A 16,592-nucleotide genomic window follows, 5' to 3' on the forward strand; every position below is an offset into this window, starting at 1 on the left:
CCATTTAAAGTTTGTTTGCCTTTAAAAGAAGTCAGGTAAGGAGTGGAGTGTTTTCCTCTGAAGAAAATTATTATAATTGTAAGAAAACACAGCCAACTATTGAGGTTTAGCACTGTGCTCAAAGTTAAAGTTTCCAATAACAAAACATAATTTATTACAACTTAACCTCAAAAATGTGCCAGAGATGTAAATTTAAAGGCTTATGATTGAAAATAAAATCACAACCCTACTCTAAAACCAGAATGCAAATCCCAGAAGGAGATAAATAACATATTAGATGTTGAAACTGAGATTTTTTACCATGTGATGGAATATGAGCTGATTATGAATCTGGTGGCATAACACGTCTGCAAAAAGTAGTTCCATCAGTTCATCAGTCTGACAAATAAACTGGACAAAGAACCTGAAATTACACAGTCACAATACTGTTACCGAAACAAGCCATTTATGGAACATTAAAGGAGCACTATGTAACCTTCTGACCATAAAAATATGTGTTTCTGACTCATTTTGATGGCACACTGACATTTATTATGCACAATTCTGAAACAGCATCCAGAAGCTGAGAAACCGCAAATCCCCACATTGTGTTCGAACCTGGAAGATCAGCTGAGTTTCACTTTAAGCAGCTTTTCTCTTTATGCACAACGTCACATGCTAGCAACTAGATATAAACACAGTGGGCACTTTTAAAGCGCATTGTGGCTGATTTACCAAAGAAACGCAGGGTGACGTCATTGGAGGAAAAGAAAAAGGTCAATGCAAGACATAAGATTCAACATCAGACTGACTTTAGGTTGCTTGAGAGAGCTCAGAGAAGAGAAAGGATGTAAAACGGATGCTGAATTAGCCTTTTAGTCAGTTTTTGGCTGATTTTGAGTTAAAGTTCCTTTTGGCTTCATTTACACATGACTGTGACAGTAAAGAAAAGCCTCAGTGCACACGAACTATATAAAAGTCCTCAAAGAGTCCAGGTCATATCGCTACAGCAATTTATACTATCATGCCAAGCGAGCACTGGTTGTATAAAACATAGTGGCCGAGACAGTCCAGCTGTTTTAAGTCATGATCTAAAGAAATGACGGTTTACCCAAGATGTTTGCTCAGTACTGTATAAAGTACATACAGCACAGCAGGGGTGTAAATCACAAGTTTGATCATGATCCGATATATCAGTACATGTTTTAGTTTGCACAACAGGAAGCAGAGTCGGTAAAAGAGTCCTGAAAAGATGCCGATTCTCTGAGAATGAGTGTTCTCAGACTCAGTAAGTGCTTTTAACTGATCCTCCTGTGGGTGGACTCAGAATCTAAACATGATGATGTTTTACTCTCCAAGTGGCACCCTAAAGAGTCCCTGCTTCTGTGTCTGCTGGTGACACCACTTTCAACACTACCCACACAAACTGGAGTCATCTTCAGACATGCTGCCTAACACAAACCCTCTGAGCAATGCAACCTACTGTATGACATATTTACTGTAGAGTCAGTACATGCATGCATGTAAACATACAGACACTCATGCTGTACAGTGACAGGGCTGCCTGTGGCTTCATCAAATGGGGAGATTATCCTCTGTGACTCAGGTGGATGGTGACGAAGCTCAGTTTGTTTGTTTATCTGTGTTAAAGGAGAGTGTGTGTGTGTATGTGTGTGTGCGCGTGGCGGCAGGGCAGTGACAGCGTGAGAGCAAATAAAGGTTCAATTGGAAGGCGGGCAGCTGTGATTCATTATCAAAGTGAAAGATGAGGCCAAGAGGAACTGCTGGGAGATTCTGTTGCAGCTTCAGAAGCACAACATTTCCATTTTGATTGCCTTCATCATTTCCCAAAGCCTGGAGGGCTACAGTCTGCTTGTAGACTGCTTGGACCAAATAAATATCCTGTGCTTCCTCTGAGAGTGGACAAGGCACCTCTGGCCTACGGCAACAAGATTTTTGTGACCTCTCTCCCCCACAGTATGAGACGACCGCCTCAGCCTGTCAGCGCTGAAATTATGCAGATTCTTTGTACATCAACCATTTGGATAAAATCAAATTAACTAAAGCTTCAGCCAGAACTGTTCTAAACTCCTATAAGTACATGATAAGCTTCAGGAATGATCAGGAAGAGTCATGTTTGCCTGTTTTATCCTTTCAGCCAGCTGTAGATGTTGTATTTGACAGCTGGGATGGAGCTTTTGTCCTGCAGGTTTGGAGGTTTCCAGCTGGAACACACCAGACTCAAATCAATGGGTCATCAACAGGCTTGTGCTAAACTTGACATTGAAGTGAGGTGTTGTAGGAAACATCTGAAACTTGCAGGATATTAGTTAAAGATCTCTGCTGTAAGTTTTTTTTCTTTTTAAATCTTTACCAAATAAAAAATGTAATAATTCTTACTTGCAACTGTTATTATAAAATTATTTGTTAATCTTTTATTGATTCATTTTACAATGTATTTTATGCTTATGTGTTGAGATTTTTTTTATTTAATCTTCCTCTATCACACATATTTATCATATGTACTGACTTGAACAGGTTTGTTCTGGCTGGAAGTGACAAATGTTTCATTAGAGATTATGATTATAAATGGCATCTCAAGTTTTCCATACACCTTTTTCCCCCATTGATTAAAGTCTTGATTAAAGTTTTTTTTCTAATAAATATTTATTATAAAATCTCTTATGGATGTAAAATTTGCCCAAGTTTTCCTTCTAAGTAATAGCTGCTGACATTTTAGGCTGCTGGGATTTTAGGCCGCTCCTCTTCTTTGATTAACTGCGAGTCTTTAAGTGTTGGAGAATTATTTGCCATCACTGTGATTTTTAATTTCCTCCATATTCTGAAAAGTATTCAGGTCCAGGGTGGTTGGATCACTCCAAAATGTTAATAATCTTCTTTACTTTTCCCTCCACACCTTTTCTCATAACCTTTTTTTTTTTTCTTTTGCTCACTGCCTCACTGATTTAAAAATGTCTTTGACAAGGTTGCATGACCCATCATTGAAGAAATACCAAAATCATTATTCTCACAACCTTGCTTAATATTTGAGATGTGTCCCTGAGGTTGAATGCTTCTTCTTTCAACAAGCTGAACTACTTTTCTGTGCCAGAAAAATGTATTTTCTTTCAATCTGACAAATGAACCAGTGACCAAAAACCCTCTTTTGTTCATGTAGCTTTGGCAGAATGCTGGAGTGTTTATGGATCGGTGTCTGCAAAGTGAAGTCCAGTAGTGCCTTAGAGAAATGTTTATTCTGAATTTGTTTTACTCAGAAGGATGAACCAACCGTTAGCTACGTTTACATGGAAACATATTTCATATATCCGATAGAAATCAATCTGATCTGATTTCCGCTGGCCTGTTTACACAAAAAAAATTGATTAATCAATTTAAATCAAGTTAAATAAATTCAATATCGGTTCATAAAACGTGGAGACGTGGCCCTACTCGTGCGTTGGTCACGTAGGCTCGGCGAGATCTTAGCAGGTATACACATACACACAAATGGTTTTCTGTGTCGCCTCCATCTAAAATCAGCTTTTCTTGCGAGATAATGTCAAATTCAGATGCTTTCATTCATTAGTGTGAATTACATTCACCTGTAAAGTATTTAGCAGCATATTACCGTTCATATTAGCAGCTAACGCCAAGGCTGCAGGCACCACCATGTTACATAAAGTGATGTACACCTTACATGTATGTACTTGAAATAAATCCGGCATGGTCATTTAAAGTCACATTTCCTCTAAAACAGGTTTCCACTTTGTCCTTTTATCAAAAAAACAGTCTGATGCTATTTATCTGATTTACATGGCGGCATGTCATAGCTGCTCTCTGTGTCTACGGCAGTGAGCGCACACACAGGTTTCCATCAGAGGACAGAGTGCACACGCCGGAAAACACGTCAGCCAGCTGAAAATCAGAAAAAAAAATGTTTTCTAGATTCTCTCAGGCAGGTGAAGATGGAAGAATCCTACTCCAGTGAGGAGCAGGTTGAGTATTTCTCCTGGTCCAGTGTTAGCATCACGGTTGTCATGGAAACGAGAACAGCTGAACAAACTGAATCTGCGTCGTTCTACTTATTTCTGAGTTGTATTACAGCTTAAAATGGATCCAATATTCTTTGTAGGATGACTATGATTCTGCAAGAAAATATATTTTGGTTTATTGTCTTTCCAACGAGACAATGATCCACAATATTAAGTGAAACTAAACGAACATTCTGTAACTGTAAATATGCTCTATAATGACATCAGCATTTCACAGCGGCCCAGTCACACAGTTTTAACCCACGTAAATTTAAGTTATCCTTCAGGCGCCGATTCTGATAATCATGACTTCTTGATGTACTTAATTATTTGTCTAATCAACCTTTACATCAGCCCTACAAAATGAGACTAATGGTGCATTCACACCAGCCATATTGAACCGTATCCCAGTTAGTTTGCTTGGAAAGTCTGGTTCGTTTGGGGAGATGTGAATGCGCAACTGAACTCTGATGTGGATCAAAGAAGTGAACTCTATGCAGGAAGCAGAAAACAGCTTATGTGATGGAAACAGAAGTTGTCCTACATTAACCCATAGATGATTGGGTCTTCTTGCTCATTGTTTGCCTTTTCTGCTCCTTCAGCACTTCAAACTTCAGCAAACTTGGACTGGCTGAATGTTGCAACTCCCAATTGAGTCCCCAATCGTACAGAATCTAGCAGACTACTAGGTGTGAATACAACCTAACAGAGCTGTCAGCTGTTTTAGAGAAAGTTCAAATAGACCGATCTCGTTTATTTAGTCCAAAAACTGTGGTCAGTTTTAAACTTCCATCTTAGTCCACAAGGCACCGAAGCTGGTACAGGTGTGAAAACGATGGCAAAAACTAGGAAAAAGCTTTCAACATCTCCATGAAACTGCAGTAGTACATAGTCCAAGGCTGTGGGAGGCGCTACGATGATTAAAGAGTAACACTCCAGAGAAAGACATAAAGCATGTGCAGATAATGACATTTCTGCTTGCTCCCGCTGTTGATGGTACAGTAGAGAAATACAGTAAGTTAAGACGTGTTTCTGTCAAAGAAAATGTCAACTGTGCCCAAATTTTGTAGCCTTAAACACAACATCAATAAAAATGAGTTTGTGTACCTTAGTGTTTTGTTTCTGTTGATCATAATTGGAAGCAGGCGTAGTTATTTGAATTTGTTCTAAATGCTGGTTAAACACTACTGGATGCTAAGTTGTTATTATTATCAGTGTAAAAAATGGAAAATTCTGAATCTCATCAGTAATCACTAAAGGGAATTAAAGACCAGACTGATGATGAGGAACCTTTCTAGGGACTCTCATAGAGAGATGTGGCATTTACCAAACAAATCTAAAAGAAATAGTATTGAAATGTTTTTTCTTAACATCTCTGGCCCAATGCTTTTCTACATTTCATCACATTTTCAGTCAAAGAAGATGCATCAGTTAAATAAAAGTTCAACATCATTCACATTTGGTTATATGTGTAAATTAATGAAGTCTTTTTTTTGGTGTTATACAGCAATAGAAAGCCTTTTTGAAACATTTTTGCCTTAATATTCTCCTGAAGCATAACCCTGTTCTGGTGCATTAATAAGTAGTTGTATCTACTTTTTATAAACAACCGCTAAAATGTCAAATACATTCATGATCTTAAACTATTTTTTGCAATTTTGCTGGCCAGACTGAATGTTTTTGGCTTCAGCGAAGATATTTAACAAAAACAAGTCCTACATAATTTCCACTGTAATTTCAACTGTAACATGTTGAGGAATCTCTGCTCCTGATAACAGAAAAGCATCACAAAACTCAGTTTACACAGGAAAACACAACACACAGGAGACGGAGAGGAAGAGGAGTCAGCAATGTGCGAGGCAAACCTTTGCACTGACATCTTAGACTGTCGAGAAGGGTTGCCAGGTTGGTGGAGAGTTTATTTTTTCAGACAGACCATTTTCTGAGTGTGACAAGATGTTCACAAAACCTTGAAAAATATCTGATTGAAATGCAGGCATTTTTCAAAGGCCATAAACACCTCTACAGACCCTGGAGAAGGGACACACACACATATAACGAAAGTGTACACCCACACAGGAACACACTTGCACGCACACACAGGCACCTAAAGGCAAATGCAGATACACAAACATTAGTGCACTGCAGCCTAAAACTGTCTCTCTGTGTTGATTTTTCTGGGCTCCTAAATCTAGTTTGGGGGCAGAGACGGTGCCCACTCGATTCTTTTATGCAATGCAGCAGGTTTTCTGGGGGAAGGAGAGATGTATCCAACTCGTCTCATGGGCACAGCGAAATCAGGTAAACGAGAAGTGAGAGTGAAAATGAAAAGAGCAGCGAGTCTGGTTATAAAATGCTCAGAGAGGAAGGCTGAAATTAGGAAGGAATCAAAGTCTCTGCAGATAAGTGCTTTTTAATGATGACTCCACAGCCAAATTAAACACCCAAATTCTGATGCAAGCTGCAGTGACACAAACTCATTACTTACTCAAATCTTTCATTATCGCCGGTCCGGCTTCAATGAGCCATGCTAATGAGCCTTTTTATTGCTGCAGGTAACTGCTTGATGGGGACATTACCTTCTAGCACAAGTCCTGTGCTTACTGAATATTTTCTTTCAGGTTCATGCAAATACAACATGACAACACACGTTTTAAAGCCTTTACAGTCACCAAGTATGTGGAGTTGCATGAAGAGGATGTAATATAAGACATTTTACAGCTAGTGACATTTCATGTTATTCATCATCATTTGGTCTCCATTAAGCTTAACAGAGCTTTCTCCTCATTCTTGTCTTAGTTTTTCTGGCAGAAGCCTGACTGCTCTCATTAGCAACATTTTCTTGGTTTTTCTTTGCCAAAAATAGTAATAAAACCAACTAAAAGAGCCACATCAGTCCAATAAAACAAGCTGATAGCTACTTGGGGATTAGCCAATAAAGTGATTATCCACCAATTAGAAGATCAGTATACCCCTACATGTCCTAGTATCTTCATCTGAGTGCAGGTGTAGGGGTGTTCTCTCAAAAGTGATGCAAATTATACTGCAAAGTGCAGTGAGAGATCAACTAGACTAGAAAGTTTGTTAATGTTGCAGATGAACAGAATATGAGCAAGATCTCATTGCAGCTTGTTAGCATGTGACTTTAACACAGATCTTTTGAAAAGGTTTATTCTAACCTATTACATCTAAACCAAGTAATTAACCACCTACTATTAGTTGCTTCCCTGCAGATTGTACTATTGTGTAGTTTCCAAATTTAAATAAATGTCATACCTCAATCTAACTTAAAAAAAAAAAAAAAAATCTGTCCAAGCTGAATAATGTTTTCTTGTTTTTAAAGGTCTTCCAGTGCATGGAATAAACAACAGCTGTTTGCACCACCTCACACAACATCGCGTCTCTTATCCGTGTTGTGGTCATTTTGGTAGATGTTACTGATTCCTCATGTAAATTCTGTTTTGAGGTGCAATTGGAGCACACCATAACACTCACTGGTTTATGGCCCTTTTCAATAATGTCACGTGCTTCAACTAACCCCAAGATTTGATTTATACCATATATCATACATTTTAATACCAAGTTTACATTCCAAGCTAGCTGGGACAATAATCAACATTAATGTGAAAACACTGCAGATAACTGATTGACCAGGGAAAATCCTCACCAGTGGGCCAAACAGTAATCAAGAACACACTGAAGAAAGAAGTGGTGCACTCTGTCCTTACAGCTTACACATCTACTGGCACAGTTTGCAAAACATAAGTGATCAATGTGAACGAATGAGATGAATACAAGTGCATTTCTACGTAAAGAAAGATAGACCAACTTAAATTTGAGCTAGCATTCAGCAACAGTGGGAAGAAAAAAAAATAAAACCTGCTGTTTACCAGGAAGAAACATGAACAGGATCAAGAAGGGTGTAGAAGGGTGGGGTTTTAGATGTGGAGATTGCAAAGTTATGCAAAACCACCCTTTTGTCAAATGTTCAACCCATCAAAACCCCAGAAGGTAAAATTATTACATATTTTCTATTAAATAATGCTTAAAAGTAGACCAGAGAGTGAATGTAGCTCCTTGTGCTATTCCTGCTCCGTAGAGGAGCCATTCTTTATGTTTATGAAGAAAACTGCAGCGAGCACACCTTACTTGCCAATATTAAAGAATATGGAGCAATTAAATCTCAAAACTAGTGGATTAAGCACAAATGGGGCCTAAACATCTCAAAGGAAAAAGGAAAAATGAAGGAAAACCAGCTTTTTCTTCCAGGATGGTTTAACCTTAACCTGTTTGATCCTTGTAACTGTCCCGCTGCCTTTTCTCATTATTATTCAGTCTCACTGGGACACTTGAATTGTACATTTCTAGGCCTGATAATACCATGACCTCCACCACAACACACTTAAAGACATGATTAAGTCTGACAACATATTTGCTGCAAAGACGCCTCCAAAGCTCACATTTTTGTATGCTCTCTAAATGTCTACATCAATTTAACACTTAACAGCTAGTTTAAATGAGTTGGGAGAGAAAAGCTACACAGCACAACCCCATGCCTTTCACAGTACATTTCCTTCCAGGCGTCCTGTAAAACATTATATAACAAACGAACGCTGAATCTTAAGCAGGTGCATCCGTAAACCTACAGGAGTGTACTAAATTCTCTGAATCAATAATTTCTACAGGAAAAGGAAGAAAATGAAGCCCCATTAGAGCAAGGAGCCGGTGCAACAGTCTATTGCACATTATCGGTAAAAATGTGGGTGTGTGTCGGGGTATTTCAACCTGTTTTTTCTCCCCTTTGCCTCTGAAAAGATGAAACCATTAGAGTGATGATCTGTTTGAAGACCGAGGAAGAAAACGTAACAGAGGAAGAAAAAGAGAGGAAGAGGGAATAGAAATAGAGGTATAACACTGTAGCTCAGGGGGCTTATGAGTCTGCGATGAGAGTGCTTAGATCCAAGCCCTGCTGAAAGACGTAAAAGTGAGATATCAAACAACTCAGGAGTGATGGGAGAGAAGAGTGGAGAGGTGGGGGGAAGAGAAAATGAGAGGGAAAAGCTCTCCTTTCCCGTGTTGTGTGTGCATGGTTTTTTTTCTCTTGCTGCGTTTGAGTTGAGCGAGGGACGACCTTGCTGGGTAGAGCACAGCGCTTTTCTCTCTTTTAAGTCCCACTCACTTTCTCAGTTCCCTTTGAGGATCAGCCAGAGGGATCAGCAGAGGAGAGAAAGTGATAGAAAAGCAGAGAGAGATGGAGGGAGAAGAGACAAGAGGCACACATGTTAAAAACAGGAGGGGTGGGAGGGGTTGTGGAGACGTATGACCAAGAAGGCAGGAGTTAAAAACTTGAAAAAAGTGAATTAAAAGATAGACGAATGGGAAAGAAGTGATGGATGAAGAGTAGTGGATGCAGAAAGAAGCTATATAAAAGTTCATGCACAGAGGAATTGCAGGCAGACATTTGGACACTGAAGCACAGATGTGGCCTGAAGATTTCACAAACTCTCCTAAACAACAACGACACTCAAGACAAAAAGATGCTCCCCTAACAACCCACATGGATGAAAGCTCACCAGCTTTAGCTTAACCTCTCTAAAGCCCCATTTCCACTGAGGGACAAGATGGTTTTGGTGCGGTTTGGTTTGATAAGTGATGATTCTTTCTAGTCAACAGGTTGTGGTGTGTCTCCACCCTTTTGGGACCAAAGGAGTGAACTCTGGTCCGCTTCATATCCGGGGATCTCTGTGCACTTGCAAGTGAACGCTGGTGTGGTTTGCTTGCAGTGTGAATGCAAACAGACCATCCATTGAACCAAAGACAGGAAGTGATGTACATTAACATGTTGGATATCTGGCTGCCTCTATTGTTGCTCATACTGGACACATTCTGGTGAAAACCATATTTTTGAACATAAGCATAAGACTCACCTCTCCATCTCTACTAACACCCTAACACATCTGGACTGACTTTTTAAAGCTCCACCTGCTTTACTTAAATTGTATTTTAATTGATTTAACATCTACGTATAGAGTACAGTTTCTGGTGTGCTGGGTTCTTAGTTGTTTTTGACAGATATTTGAGAGTTAGGATGTAACACATTGTTGGTTTAAAAACTGGTGGTTGTGAATGAGCACAAAACTGTAAAAGTTTAATGTAATCAGGAAGAAATGGGCAGGCATATTTGATAAGTTAAATCAAATATAAAAGAAAAATAAATTAATAAAACACAGAAAGACAGCAGACACAATGAAGCCCTGAACCTTTTAGATGCATCTGACTCCACGCCCTGCACAAACACTATGATCCAGCCGGTTTGTGGATCTGTCAGCTTCTCTACTCACAACTTGAAAAAATAACTGCTGATTAAAACAAAGTCCAAATCTCTTTTGATGTGAATTTCATCTTAGCATTATGAGATACAGAGAACATTTTTGGTAGCTGAAATTAATGCAAAGCTCCCTGAACATCAATCAAATGAGAAACAGATATGTGCAGGCACACTGCAAAAAGCGCGTTTTCCTCTTCGCTGAAGCCAATGCAGAGATAATGGGCAGCTACACGAGACCAAATGCTAACAGGGGTCAGTGAGGACATGGAGGAAAACTAACAGGCTAACACATCAGCATAAACACAAGTAAAGCAGCTCACACACATCTGCATGCTAAATTAAGGAGCATCCACCATGAATACAACACAGACGCAGAAACTCACAAACACATGCAGTCGCTTGTCTTCAAACAACGGTGAAGAGACATACATTTATGCCCTGGGTCATGAATTAACACACTCCCACACAGCTGACAAAAAGGTGCACAAAAACATGTAGCAGAGCATATTCATGGATGGCCTTGATATGCATATGTGCAAATACAGAAAGACAAAGAAGCAACATTAAGCAGAAGAAGAAGGCTGTAAATGAGAGCTTGGCTCAATGAGGCACCGTTAAGCCTCTGCATTTTCAGATGTTTCTTAGAGGGTTTGTTCCACTAACCCCCTGCTGCTTCACCAGCATCCACCCCTAGCAGCTCCCCGCCTTCAGCCTCCCTGCGTCGGTTCTCCTCATGCAGCTTGGCAGAGGAAACAAGCCTCTAACGCCACTGCAGCAGCTATAGTCTGGTGTTGGGCAGCACTAAGGTCAGTCTGCCTCACAAACGCACATATGCAGCAGATGCACATATCAACACCCTGAAGTATTCTGTGATTTCGACACCTCTACAGCGCTCTTTACAAAAGCCTCTTCAGCTGAGAGGATTTTCAACACAGCAACAAAACAACAGCGTCCTTGTTAAAATGAGGCAAAATGAAAGCATCATATTTAATGCTTCATATGAAATGTTAGTGAAAGTTTTGTTGCATGAATGTACGCAGAAAAATTTTTGTCAGCACAGATCTCACTGCTCCCCGCATTAATGCTCAGATTTGTGTTTGCACGTGCAGTGCATGAAATAAATGAGGATTATGTGGGACATGCAGTAGGTACGTGACCTTTTGTGTGGTGTAATTAGCTGCTGCATGGGGATAAGGTCTTGTTCATTTCATTATAATGGAGAGGAGGAGTGTTGGAGTGTCTATGTGTGCATGGATCTGCTTTACAGGATGTTCCTGGAATTTTTTCTGCTTGGGTCCTGTGTATCCTCTGTGTGTTTCACGTCTGAGCAGATTAATAAAATCATGACTGACCAGCATCTCCATAGAGATGATATAACATTGTAGGTGTTCCTAGAAATTAAAGTATTCCAGATGAAGAATAATCTTAGTTTTCTTCTTATATTTGTTATGTTTTCTCCGTTCAAGGTATTTGGTTGAGGCTATGATGAGTAGCACTGAATGGAAGGAATCTCATTTGCTGAAGTTCACCTTCCTATAGACATTCCAGTTCCTTTTCTCTTTTTTACTGTTGCTCCAATTCAGATATCTTTCCTGAGAGGCTGAATATTAGCCAGATATTCATCTATGGAATGAGAATATAAACATCTAGCTCTACGTCTGTGTTAGGTCTGATTAGAATCTGTATAACTTCTGTATAACTTCTGGCGGTGTAAACCACACACAACCTTCACCCATGAGCAAATCACAAAAACCAGTACATTTTTATGCATTGTTAAGCTACGACTGTCTCGTTTTCAGGTGGCTGAAGTGACATATTTTCAGACATGTGTGCTCTACTGGTTGTAGTATATGCATGCACGTGTCTGTGTGTGCACAAATCAGGGTGGAGCTCCATCACAGAAGCATGTAGAGACAAATGAGGTGCTGTGGTATAAATGAGAACAGAGAATAAGAACAGACTGTTTCGTTTTTACTGCGAGGACAAAGTACAAACCTGTTCTAGAGGAAACTTCAGTGTTTTGACCACAGGTTGCATCTTGTAGTTAGTGAAGTCATTTATATCGCCACTTTACGTCCTTGTTAGAATATAGAGCAGTCCATATTGATGTCATCTCATGTATTAATCCTCCATCTGGTATGAAAAATATTCTGCATGATAAGATTTTTTTTCTAGACCAACCTACTGAAACATGTTAGCAGGTGGTGAACTGGTACCATGTTGAATGGTGAACTGGACTACATCGGCTATATGCCATGTTTATGGTAGTACAATCTTTTTTATTACATTAAATACGCAGCAGTTTCTTGTATCAGTAGTTTTGTCAACAACTGATGTTTATTTCCCCCACGATCTTCTCCAGAATAGCCTCCGGGTGCAGCTCAAACACTCGGGTGAGTTTGATGGAGGCTTCTCTCGTTTCCTGGTGATGCCAGTAACAGATGCAGCTTTATTTATTTTTTCTAGAGCAGTGTAGTGTTGATTTCCTTTTTTTTTTTTTTTTAACTGGCAGCCTCTTAACTACCACTGAACCTCTGGGATTGACTTTCTCTCCGTCACTTCAGGGACACTGTAAATATTTATCTTATTGTTAACTTTGCTGTATTATTTTTATTTTATATTATATTTTATTTTTCTTATTATGTTTAATTTTATTATTTATTTGATTTAATTTCTGCACCTTATTCTAATTTTACTTGAACTTTTGTTTTTTTGTTGTCTATGTCCTTTTCTCTCGCTGTATATTATTGTTTTAAGGAGCACTGCAATGCAGCAATTCCCCTCTGGGATTAATAAAGTATTTCTGATTCTGATGTCACACAGACGGGAGGCTGCAGAGGTCAAAATTAATTCAACTCTCTTCTAACTTTGCATGATCATTGACTCAGGCAGCATAAAAACTCCCTAATTGGTGGGAATACCAGATCACATCCATATATGAGCAAATTCCACATTTTACAGTTGATTCCAGTTTGAAATCCCACAAATCCGTCCACATTCATCAGATCTCATCCACTTGCTGAGATCTGATTTAGCCCTGACATAAAACCAGATGACCAGATGTGACATGACCGTTCAGACTGAGGTTGCTTTGAAAAAGATCAGATGTGTATTCAATGTAGTTTTTAAATTTTTTTTTTTTAATTATTATGGGGTTATAAGTGTTTTACCTTGTTGTATTTGCTGTCTTTGGTCGACTTTTGTTTTAAAAGGCTGAATAACTAGGATTTTTCTGTAAAAATAATTTAAAATGTTCTTATTTGTTGTGAGGGATAAAAGGAAGCTTCCCTATAAAGGATCTGTCTCCTACATCAACAATGTCTTTGTCAAGTTGTTCTCCTTCAAAGTAAGAGTTCCGTGCCGGAATAACTTGGGTGCACCGTGTTGCTCTTTCCTACTTCCTGGTTCCTTATCCAATCATATGCGACTCCCTATGGTTGCCAAGCAGTGCAGCGTTTGGTATTTAATGTCGGTAAAAGAGCAGCAGAGTGCAGTTATGAAAGCTAGTCAAAGAACCGGACCAGAAATAGTTTCAGAAAAACCTAAAAAGCCTTGGCATCCTGCTAAAAAAGCAAACGAACAAAAACGGAATAAAACGAGGATCAATATTGCAGAATCTTCCGGTGCTTACCTCAACAGCTAAGCACAGGAATTTTGCTTAAATTAACCGAAAAGTTCATCTTGATTTACAAAGATTTACTCTAATTTATTTCTCGGCACTCATTAAACTAATTTGTGTGACTGTGTGGATATATTAGTGGAGTAAATTGGTGGCCTTTTAGTTTACAACAACAAATGTAATGAGGTTTTGGCCAAATGAATGGTGTGTTTGTCCTTATCAACTTATGAAATTACTATCAAATTAATTTATTGAGTAAGACTAACTGAAAACTGTCCCTGCGTGGCATTTGTTGATTAATGTAGCTTTTGTTTACACTCTATTTTATGCTAACGTAAATTAGCGCATGGAATTAGCGCTAGCATTGCAAAGCATAGCAAATTTGAGGCAGTGTGAACTTATTCATAGAGCCCTACTACAGCCTGAATATTTACCTCCTACCTCGAGGTCAGTTTTGATGAAACTTGAAATGATATTTGACTTATCTGTGTCGTTCTTCCCTTTACTGGACGCACAATGTGCACCAGTAACCAGATTTCAAACCAATGCATTATGGTGTATAACTGTGGATCAGAGCTAATCAGAGGCAAAGATCCATCCTTTCTCTGCTTTTTATCACAGTGTCATTCACCCCTGAGCCCGGGTAAAGAACGAACATAGAATACACAGGTAATGGTTTGGGGATGCACCTACATCTGGGAATTTTTAGACAGCTGGTGTAACCAAGAAAAAGATTTTGTGGCACTCAACAATTTTTGACACACTCAAGAGCCCTGCTATCATTTGCAAATACAGTTTCCAATTGTGACATTTTTGCCAAATATGGGTCTTAATCTGAATATTTTTGTGCCTTTCAATGACAATATTCCATGGAAACGCAGATGTAAAACCATGTTTTGTTGTTGCACCTAGAAATGGTGGACGTTTTCATTCAGATCAAAACCAACCCCAGCTATGAATGTGATGGCTACAGTTCAGATTTATGCAATGTTGGAAGAGATACTGTTCAATGTTGAGAGGTCCAGTCTAGTTTTCCTTTAATGGAAAAGCACCATGGGTTCTCATTCTGCCATGACACCAAAACGTTCAGTTGCCGTCACGTTCATGAATTTCTCTGACAGCATTGCACAGGGGGAAGAGATAATAAAAAAGGCGAAGGTGTAGAAAGATTTGAAAATAGATTCAAATAAATAAACAAGTGGGGAAAAAAAGCAAAAAAGAGAAAAAATAACTCAAGAATACTGAAGATAATGGAGACATTAGACAGGAGGATAAGAGAGAATGAATGAAAGAGGGAGAGACAGGAAAGAAGAAAGAGCGGTGGTGGTTGGGGGAGGAGAGGTCTCCTAACCTGGTGCGACAGGGCGTGTGCTTGTAAATAAACATCAGCCTGAGATTATTCTGAGCACGGAAGCTCAGACCGTGAGGCCCTGAGGTCAGAGTGGGCCCATACCTGGCTCTCTCCCTCAAACACACACATTTACACACGCATACACACACACGCAACATCCACACCTACGACAGCCTTGTGTCGAGTGCAAAGCCAATTCAAATACTGGTGCATGCACAGGAACACATGAAAACAGGCACATTTGGAATGTAAAATTCCCACATACATGCATGCACTCAAACACAACTGCACATGCAGCCAAACACAAATACAAACTGACAAATGCACATAAACGCACACAAAATTCAACAAGACAAAAAAGGTTTATTCAAATAAAAATAGTGTGCAAACTGCTGCAGAACCCACTCGGTGCTCAGATTCTCAAAAACGGCGCACATTCATACATGCACACGCACAGTTGACACACCGGATGTCTGCAGACATCCAGTCATCCCCCAGTTTCAGACACTGTCTGTCCATTTTTTTCATACCTCCTTATTTGTTTTAAGAAAGAGACTGATGAGTTCAAGACAATGGGATGTGGGGTTATTCTGAGTGCCATTTTATGATGATATATGACCAATAATCTGCATCCTCATCATCAAAAGCACTGAAGAGTGAGCTCTGGATGACCCTTCTTCCTCATTTTTTACATAGCCTAACTCTGACTTTGTGTCTGATGACCATGAAAAGGGCAGAAGAAACCAAAGACTGACACAGAGAGGATGCAGACTATCAGCAGAGTAGCATCCTCCTCGGTTAACAAGGTCAATGTGTAAGAAGTTAACTACTTTTTCTACATTAGATTTCAGACTCTGCACCTCAGAGCTTTCTTTTACTGACTATATTTCTCCTTGTGGGGATCAATAAAGTTTTTCTGATTTTGAATGAAAAAGCTTTTGAAGCTGAAGCACTTTTCCATTTATAGGCAGTAGATAAAAAGTTCATGCCTCCATCTTTTGGAAGGTTCCTGAGAGACCTCTCCAGAAACCCCTGCAAACTTCCTCTGTCATTAAAATGACTTGTTAGACTTTATTTTCTAACAGAATAATCCCCCTGATAGAAACGGCATTTTTAATCAGCCATGTTAGCACACAGCTAACGATACGTTACAGTAGGTGTGACGATTTCCTAAGTATCTGAATACACAGAATCTGTATCTGAATATCAAGAATGATAAATTTCCAAAGAGACCAATGTGTTTAATTCAGTTCTTAATCTTAAACCAATATCAATCTTTCAGTC

The 16,592-nt window shown here is 39.2% G+C and overlaps 1 protein-coding gene across 2 annotated transcripts in view; it reads right to left on the reverse strand.

The window, feature by feature from the left end:
- Nucleotides 1-16,592, reverse strand: part of babam2 (BRISC and BRCA1 A complex member 2) — a 105,839-nt gene that overhangs the window by 14,373 nt on the left and 74,874 nt on the right. The gene's annotated exons all lie outside the window — the stretch shown is intronic.

Source organism: Melanotaenia boesemani, chromosome 20, assembly GCF_017639745.1.
Source record: "Melanotaenia boesemani isolate fMelBoe1 chromosome 20, fMelBoe1.pri, whole genome shotgun sequence".
Classification (NCBI taxonomy): Eukaryota; Metazoa; Chordata; class Actinopteri; order Atheriniformes; family Melanotaeniidae; genus Melanotaenia; species Melanotaenia boesemani.